Raw genomic sequence first — 9,601 nt, 5'->3', positions numbered from 1 at the left:
TGACACATGCCTGTAATCCCAGCTACTTGGGAGGCTGAGGCAGGAGAATCTCTTGAACTTGGGGGAAGGAGGTTGCAGTGAGCCAAGATTGCATCATTGCAGTCCAGCTGGGCAACAAGAGTGAAACTCCATCTCAAAAATAATAAATAAATAAATAACTAGGGTAGAAAGCACAGAATAAGGAAGGCTTTAAAAAATGATAAGTCCCTATGGGAAAAATATTATTTATTTTTTGAGACTGGGTCTCACTCTGTTGCCCAAGCTGGAGTGCAGTGGGGCAATCTCGGCTCACTGCAGCCTCCACCTCCTGGGCTCAAGTGATCCTCCCACCTCAGCCTCCTAAGTAGCTGTGACTATAGGCATGTACCACTATGCCCAGCTAATTTTTGTACTTTTTATAGAGATGCGGTTTTGCCGTGTTGCCCAGGCTGGTCTCAAACTCCTGGACTCAAGCCATCTGACTGCTGAGATTACAGGCATGAGCCACTGCACTGGGCCAGAAAAATATTTAATATTAACTTCTACCCCATACCATACACAAACACGAATTCTGGATGGAATGTAGATCTTTTTTTTTTTTTTTTGGTGTGCACTTTTATTCAACTGATCTCAAGTCAGTGTACAGGTAAGCCCTGGCTGCCTCCACCCACTCCCAGGGAGACCAAAAGCCTTCATACATCTCAAGTTGGGGGACAAAAAAGGGGGGGGCACAAAGCCTCATCATTCAAAATAAAACAAAATAAAAAAGTATTAAGGCGAAAATTTAAAAAATTTTGCATTACATAATTTACACGAAAGCAATGCTATCACCTCCCCTGTCTGGACTTGGGAAAGGACTGGGCCATTCTCCTTAGAGAGAAGCGGGGTGGCTTTTAGGATGGCAAGGTACTTCCTGTAACAATGCATCCCATGATATTTGGAATGACTATTAAAAAAAAAGAACAATGTACAATCAAAGTCCTCGGCCACATTGTAGAACTTTGGGGGATGCTCTCTCCAACCGACTGCAGTCACCTTCACTGTTCCAGTTTTTAAATCCTGAGTCAAGCAAACAAAACAAAACAAAAAACAAATAAAGCCATGCCAATCTCATCTTGTTTACTGCGCAAGTTAGGTTTTGTCAAGAAAGTGTGTAACACAACTAAGTCACAGTCCGCCTAGAAGCATTTGCGGTGAACGATGGAGGGGCCGGACTCGTCATACTCCTGCTTGCTGATCCACATGTGCTGGAAGGTGGACAACGAGGCCAGGATGGAGCCTCTGATCCACACAGAGTACTCGCGCTCAGGAGGCGCAATGATCTTGATCTTCATCGTGCTGAGCGCCAGGGCGGTAATCTCCTGCATCCTGTCGGCAATGCCAGGGTACATGGTGGTGCCGCCAGACAGCACTGTATTGGCTTACAGGTCTTTGAGGATGTCCGCGTCACACTTCGTGATGCAGTTGAAGGTAGTTTTGTGGATGCCACAGGACTCCATGCCCAGGAGGGAAGGCTGGAAGAGCGCCTCGGGGGAGCTGAACCGCTCGTTGCCAATGGTGATGAAGAGCTCCTAGCTCTTCTCCAGGGAGGAGCTGGAAGCCGCCCTAGCCATCTCCTGCTCGAAGTCCAGGGCGACGTAGCACAGCTTCTCCTTGATGTCACGCATGATTTCCTGCTGGGCTTTGGTGGTGAAGCTGTAGCCGCGCTCACTGAGGATCTTCATGAGGTAGTCAGTCAGGTCCCGGCCAGCCAGGTCCAGACGCAGGATGGCGTGGGGGAGGGCATACCCCTCATAGATGGGCACAGTGTGGGTGACCCCATCACCGGAGTCCATCACGATGCCAATGGTACAGCCAGAGGCGTACAGGGACAGCACAGCCTGGATGGCCACGTACATGGCTGGGGTGTTGAAGGTCTCAAATATGATCTAGGTCATCTTCTCGCGGTTGGCCTTGGGGTCCAGGGGGCCTCAGACAACAGCACGGGTTGCTCCTCGGGAGCCACACACAGCTCATTGCAGAAGGTGTGGTGCCAGATCTTCTCCATGTCGACCCAGTTGGTGACGATGCCGTGCTCAATGGGGTACTTCAGGGTGAGGATGCCTCTCTTGCTCTGGGCCTCGTTGCCCACATAGGAATCCTTCTGATCCATGCCCACCATCACGCCCTGGTGCCTGGGGCGCCCCACAATGGAGGGGAAGAGGGCCCAGGGGGCATCGTCGCCCGCAAAGCCGGCCTTGCACATGCCAGAGCCCTTGTCGACGAAGCGCGGTGATATCATCATCCATGGTGAGCTGGCGGCAGGTGTGGACTGGCGGCGGAGCGGCAAAGGCGAGGCTCTGTGCTGGCGGGGCAGACGCAGTCTCGGCAGTGGAATATAGATCTAAATGTGAAAGTTAAAATAATAAAAATCTCTTTAAAATAAAACATAGGATAATATCTTCATGATCTTTGCTTGTAGATGAATATTTCTTAAATACGATACAAAAAGCACTAACTATAAAGACAAAAATGTAGTAGCTAGACTACTAAAATCTAAATCTAAAACCAAAAACTTTTGTTCATCAAACACACTAATCAGAGAGTGAAAGGGCAAGCAACAGAGTTGTATTAGTTCCGGTTTCTGGCTGTTATAAATAGTGCTCCCATGAACATACTTGTATATGTCTTTTGGTAAACATGTGTAAGCATTTGTGCTGGATACTTGGAGAATTTTTGGGTCATAGAGTATGCATATGCTCAGCGTCAGTAGACTCTACCACTGGTCAGCAGTGGCAGTAGCTAGATCAGCCTTCATAGAAGACAGCCCATTCATAAAACCTGTATTAGTTATCTATTGCCACATAACAAATTACCCCAAAAGTTATTGGCTAAAAACAAGAAATATTTATTATCTCATAGTTTCTGTGGGTCAGGAATTTGGGTACATTTAAGCTGGGTCCCTCTGCTTCAAGTTATCTCAGGAGACTGCAGTCAAGATGCAGTGCGGGGCTGTGGTCTCATCTGAAGACTCAACTCGGAGGGATTCTCTTCTAAGCTCCATCATGTTGTTGTTGGTAGACCTTAGTTCCTCATGTGGGCCTCTTTACAGGGCAGCTTCATGATATAGCAACTGGCTATCCCCAGCATGAGCAACCCAAGAAAAAATGAGAAATGGCACCCATGATGGAAGCCCTTTTACTAACCTGATATCAGAAGTGATAATTGTCATTTCTGCCATATTCTATTTATCAAAATTAAGTTAATATGGAGAGGAGATTACACAAGGGCAGGAATGCCAGGAGGCAGGAATCCTTGATGGCCATTGTACAGGCTGCCTACCACAGCCTGCACCCGTGCAGCTATGACTGCTCTGTTCATAGACCAACACTGAGGTAGCTGGGAAGACAGGCTGCTTGACATCCATAGGACAAGCCATCCTGTCCACTTGGTTATTAAGTGTCTCCACAGAGGTAGATATTCTTCAGTGAGTATTAACAGGAGACACAAAAATTACATGCTTTATGTGCACTCTTGGCGTCTTCCCTAGATTTCCTTTTCTGTGATTGCAAGTTTTGTTTCTTTTAGGTCTTTGATTTCCAAGTCTCTCCTGGGGCCTAGGAGCATTTCTGGAGTTGTCCCTCAAAAAGTGAGCACTTCTCTATCACAGTGGGCATGGTCTATATGATATGCCCCTCTTAGGGTTTACCAGAATCTTCATAGGCAGTATCCTTATCCAAAAGATACATCAGCATCATTGGATCTGCTGGGTCATGGCAAGTGAGCTTGCACTGTAGCCTAGACTTGAAGCAGAGTCCACTCTTGGTCTGTGTCCCATTCAAAGCTGGCAGCATTCTGAATTACTCAATGAATGAGCCGGAACAATATTTTTCCAAGTGTAGTTACTACCCTGCTTGTTCAGAAAGTGATTATGGGGCCAGGATTGAGAAAGGGGTAAGTCAAACAGAGAAAGAGGAAAAGCCAATGCGAAGGTGGATTATTGAGTTTGCCCTTGCTACACATGACTGGTGCTTGATTCCACGAGATCATCTGAGGGCCTTATGGAATGTATCTTAGAGCCATCTGCTGTCTGCAGAATGAAAGGGGAGTCACTGATCCATAGTCTCCTGTTCCCCTGTTCTCCTGTTTCCTGTCTCCTGGGTGCACATGGCTTGGGCCTAAAGTAAGGCACTATCATGTTGTACTCATGCAAAGCCTGAAAGTGACTGCGTGCCACTGCAGGGGCTCCAGCAAGAGGCAGGACTGAAAGAATTTGAAAAGGTGTACAAGTGGAAGGGAAGGAAGGGGATCTTTCTAGGTCTCTCAGGCTTCTAGAGGTAATTATCGGAGCTATTTCACAAAAATATACTTTTATCAATGGTATTAATACTTCCTTATTTAAGTAATCTCTCCAGGGGTGTGTTCTGCTGTTGGCTACTTGGTTTTATTGAATAGAAATAAAATATCATGGTAACTGTACATTGAGTTCTGGAGCACTGCAGAAGGCTCCTTGCTTATAGGTTGCTTCATAGTTCCAGGAGGATAAAAACATGACCAGTCTATTGTTTTTGTCAAAATTAAAATCTAGCTCAGTCCCACCCTTGCTTTTTATTATATATACTTTGCATCTACTAGGCACTGGGCTTTAAGCTTGATGCTGGGGATACCAAAATGAATGTAATATGGTCTCTAATCTTGAGAAGCTTGGAGTCTAGTGGAAAAGAATGGTGTGAGGGGATGGCAAGAGCTGTGAGTTCACAGCCCAGTAAGTGTACGGGGAAAACACCTCTCAATTGTAAGGGAATCTGTAGTGTTCCTTAAAAAAATACAGTTGACCCTTGTACAACATAAGTTTGAACTGTGCAGGTCACTCATATGTAGATTTTTTTCAACAACAGTAACACTGAGTATGCCTGCCTCTCCTGCTTCCTTTTCCACCCACTCCAGCTTCTTTCACCTCTATCAACCCCTCTTTTTCCTCCTCCTCAGCTTACTCAATATGAAGACACAAGGATGAATACCTGCATGATGATGCATTTCCACTTAATGAATAGTAAATATATTTCTTTCTCTCTCTCTCTTTTTTTTTGAGACAGAGTCTTGGTCTGTCACCCAGGCTGGAGTGCAGTGGCGCGATCTTAGCTCACTGCAACCTCCGCATGCCAGGCTCAAGCAATTCTCCTGCCTCAGCCTCCTGAATAGCTGGGATTATAGGTGCCTGCCACCACATCTGGCTAATTTTTATATTTTTAGTAGAGATGGGGTTTTATCATTTTGGCCAGGCTGGTCTCGAACTCCTGACCCCAAGTGATCTGCCCATCCCAGCCTCCCAAAGTGCTGGGGTTACAGGTCTGAGCCACCGTGCCTGGCCCCTTATGATTTTCTTAATAACTTTTTTTTCTCTAGCTTGCTTTATTGTAAGAATACAATATATCCTATATACAACATATAAATATGTGTTAATTGACTGTTTATGTTATTGGTAAGGCTTCCAGTCAACAGTAGGCTATTAGTAGCTAGGATTTTGGTGAGTCAAAAGTTATATGTGATTTTTGACCGCACAGGGGGTTGGCACCTCTAACCACTGTGTTGTTCAAGGGTCAACTGTAGTACCTCAACCTTCTAAGATTGGCAGTGCAAGAATTATCACTGAGGGAGGAGATGGCTAGACTTTTCTCTTGTTCTGCCAGATTCACTCAGTGCTGTTAATCTCTCAGATTTCTTCAACCCTAAATCTCAAAGGTGGGTGGACTTATCCCTTGTAAAGACCTTTATAAACTCATTCCTATAGTTCACCTGAGGCCAGGCTGGAATATTTAAACAGTATTCAATTAGGTTGAAGGATAACAGAACAAAAGGGTGCTAGACAGTGAGAAATGCAGCTTAGTTAGTTTCCATTTCAAATGCTGGAGGGCATCTCCCTGCCTAGATTCTGCAGGCCTCCCTACAGTTAGTACTCTCCTGAACTGACCTGAAATGGCCTTCCATCAGCCTACCTCCTCAGAGTCCAGACCCAAAAGAGCAAAGCCCAGAGGAAGATGGTATGTGTGGGGAGGTGGGGATTCAGGTTGTCTTAGTAGTCATCTTGCTGCAATGGGAAGTTTCTGTGATGTATTATTAAATGGAAAACAAAAGGATTGTTCAAACAGCACTTATTTACATTCAAGAAATATTTATTGAGTAACTGCTGTGCGTAAGGCTTTGCTACGTGTTGGGATTCAGTGGTGAATAAGTCAAACATGAGTCCTTTTCATACAAAATTATGAATCAGACATGAATTCAGCATGATATCATTAATGATAATATGTACATTTTTATATCCATATGAATGTGAATTCTACCATGCTGTTAGTTTCTTATTTGGGACCTCTTTCCAAAATGACTTATTTATTTAACAAACTTTATGTTGACAAAAAGAGTTAAACTCTGTAAAATACTTCAAGAGATTTATTCTGACCCAAATATGAGTGACCAATGGGCCGTGACATAGCCCCAGGTGATCCTGAGAACATGTGCCCAAGGTGGCCAGGTACTGGTCCAAGGTACCTCGGTGGCCCAAGGTACTGCTTGGTTTTACACATTCTAGGGAGACATAAGACATCAATCAATACATGTAAGATGTACATTGGTTCAATCTAGAAAGGTGGGACAACTGGAAAAGGGGGGTCATCCAGGACATAGGCAGATTCTAAGATTTTCTGATTGGCAATTGGTTGAAAGAGTTATTATCTAGAGACCTGGAATCAATAGAAAGGAATGTCTGGGTTATTGGGTTATGATAAGGGGTTGTGGACACCAAGGTTTTATCTTTCAGATGAGGCCTCCATGTAGCAGGCTTCAGAGAGAATAGATTGCAAATATTTCTTTTTCCTTTTCTTTTCTTTTCTTTTTTTTTTTTTTTTTTTGAGACTGAGTTTTGCTCCTGTTTCCCAGGCTGGAGTGCAATGGCACAATCTCAGCTCACCACAACCTCTGCCTCTTGGGTTCAAGTGATTCTCCTGCCTCAGCCTCCTGAGTAGCTGGGATTACAGGCATGTGCCACCATGCCTGGCTAATTTTGTATTTTTAGCAGAGACGGGGTTTCATCATGTTGGTCAGGCTGGTCTCGATCTCTTGACCTCGTGATCCTCCTGCTTCAGCCTCCCAAAGTGCTGGGATTACAGGTGTGATCCACTGCGCCCAGCCTGATTGCAAATATTTCTTATCAGACTTACAGAGTCTGTTCTATTTGTCTTAAGGTCACTTGTTAACGGTCAGCTGTACTTGAATTCCAAAAGAGAGGAGGGTATAAAGAGGCATGTCTGATTCCCCCTTCCCTTCATGGGCTGACCTAGTTTTTCAGGTTAACTTTGGAATGCCCTTGGCTGAGAGGAGGGGTCCATTCAGATAGCCTGGGGTGGGGTGGGGGTTCATAATTTTATTTTGGTTTACATTCATGTGGGGCATAATAAGTACCAGCACTATCCTAAGCACTTTACAATTATTAGCTCGTTTAAGTTTTTCATCATCTGCCTTTTACAGATGAAGAAACTGGGGCATAGACAGGTTAAGTAACTTGTCCAATATTACACAGTTAGTAAGATGCAGAGCTAGGACTGACCCCAGGCAGTCTAGTCCCAGGGTTCACATTCTTAACCACTACTGTAAACTCCTGAAACCTGAAACAAGTCTTTCTGATTCTTATCCTTAAAGGCGGGGCCAAACTCCTTAATCTTAACCCATAGACTCAAGAATACAATATAGAATGGTTGTCCCCTGGTACCTGTGGGGTATTGGTTACAAAACTGCTAGGGATGTCAAAATTCATGCTTGAGTGCACACAGAAGTTCCCCAGTTGGCCCTAAGAAACCCACAGAAAAGTGGGCCTTGCCTATACGTGGGTTTCTGCATCCTGGGAATACTGTATTTTCCATCCATGTCTGGTTGTGGATGCCAATATGGAGGGCCGACTGTATTTATTGAAAAAACTCCTCTTCTAAGTGGGCGTATTGCCAGAAAGCAGTCCCCATCCAGACCCCAGGAGCAGGTTCTTGTATCTCGTGCAAGAAAGAATTTGGGGCAAGTCCATAAAGTGAAAGGAAGTTTATTAAGTAAAGAAATGAAAGAATGGCTACTGCATACAGCAGTGGCATGGGCTGCTTGACTGAGTATACTTATGGTTTGTTTCTTGATTATATGCTAAACAAGTGGTGGATTATTCATGAGCTTTCCAGGAAAGGGTGGGGAGTTCCTGGGACTGAGGGTTCCTTTCCTTTTTAGACCATATAGGGTAACTTCCAGGTGTTGCCATGGTATTTGTAAACAGTCAAGGTGCCGGTGGGAGTTTATTTTAGTATGCTAATACATTATAATTAGCATATAATGAACATTGAGGACAACCAGAAGACACTTTTGTCACCATCTTGGTTTCGGTGGGTTTTAGCCAGCTTCTTTACAGCATCCTGTTTTATCAGCAGGGTCTTTGTGATCTGTGTCTAGTGAAACCCGTCCTGCCAACCTCTCATCTTATCCTGTGACTAAGAATGCCTAACCTCCTGGGAATAGAGCCCAGCAGATCTCAGCCTCATATTACCCAGACCCTATTCAAGATGGAGTTGCTTTGGTTCAAACACCTCTGACACACCTGCACAATTCAAAACTGTTGTTCGAGGGTCAACTGTATACACAGACACAGATAAATTCACAAAGTGTCCTCCAGAGCCTGGGAATGGGCCTGGATACACACAATAGCAGTAGCAACAGAGGTCTTTTGGCTGCTGACATTTACTGATTATTGATTTATAGTAAAGGCACAGATACAAATCAATTAAAACAAAGAGAAGGGGGGCAAAAGGAGGGAGGCAGAGTTGGGGATTGGGGGGAAATAGCAGGTATTTGTATTGGGAAACCTAGTTTGAGAGAAACTCCTGCAAATTAGCACAAAACTGAGCTCTGAGCTTCTTGAAACCAAAGCAAAAAAGGAAAATATGACGAGTTACATGGTTTTTGCTACCTAATCAAAGGAAAGACCTTAATGGTAGCAGAAGCCCTAGCTGCACCATCTTTTGGTTTGTGGCTTGTAGTTGCTGTTTGTGTGTGTGTGTGTGTGGGTGGGTGGGTGGGTGGGTGGGTGCATCTGATTTTGCCTTGGTAAGTTTGCTGTTGTGTTTTATCTACCTCTCCCTCCAGTACTTCACAGCGCTGCTGTGTGACTTGGAATTGCACTTCAGTATACCAGCCGGCAGAATAAAAATATTTATTGAATTCTGTACCCATTGTGTACAAAACACAGGTGGAGGAGGTTGCGGAAGGAAGATTTATGGAAGACGGGAATCTTGCCTCTAAACATGTTTATGAACCAGGATTTATAACTAGGAAGCTGAACAAAACCCTTATGAAGGACCCAAACAATAATTTAAAAAAGAAATATACTAAAAATAATGATGACTACTGGGTGACTCCAAAGCATCCAGGGAAGATTGAACAGGTGCGGTAAGTCATGGTAGACTTTGCCCAGTTTTGATCCTGGATTTAAAGTAAGGGCCTTGGGCTGGCAGGATAGAAGGGGATTCCAGGACCAGTCATGAAAGTGAGAATGAGTAAGTCAGGCTAGGGAAGGAAAAAGACAGTCATATGGGTGTCTTTGAAGGATGGTACAAAGAAA

At 44.5% G+C, this 9,601-nt stretch overlaps 1 pseudogene; it reads right to left on the bottom strand.

The window, feature by feature from the left end:
- Positions 1-1,059: 1,059 nt before the first annotated feature.
- On the bottom strand, positions 1,060-2,270 carry LOC129036702 (actin, cytoplasmic 1-like; annotated as a pseudogene).
- Positions 2,271-9,601: the final 7,331 nt, after the last annotated feature.

Source organism: Pongo pygmaeus, chromosome 4 (genome assembly GCF_028885625.2).
Source record: "Pongo pygmaeus isolate AG05252 chromosome 4, NHGRI_mPonPyg2-v2.0_pri, whole genome shotgun sequence".
Classification (NCBI taxonomy): Eukaryota; Metazoa; Chordata; class Mammalia; order Primates; family Hominidae; genus Pongo; species Pongo pygmaeus.
The sequence above is the reverse complement of the archived record's forward strand: the minus strand, read 5'-3'. Positions and strand labels throughout refer to the sequence as shown.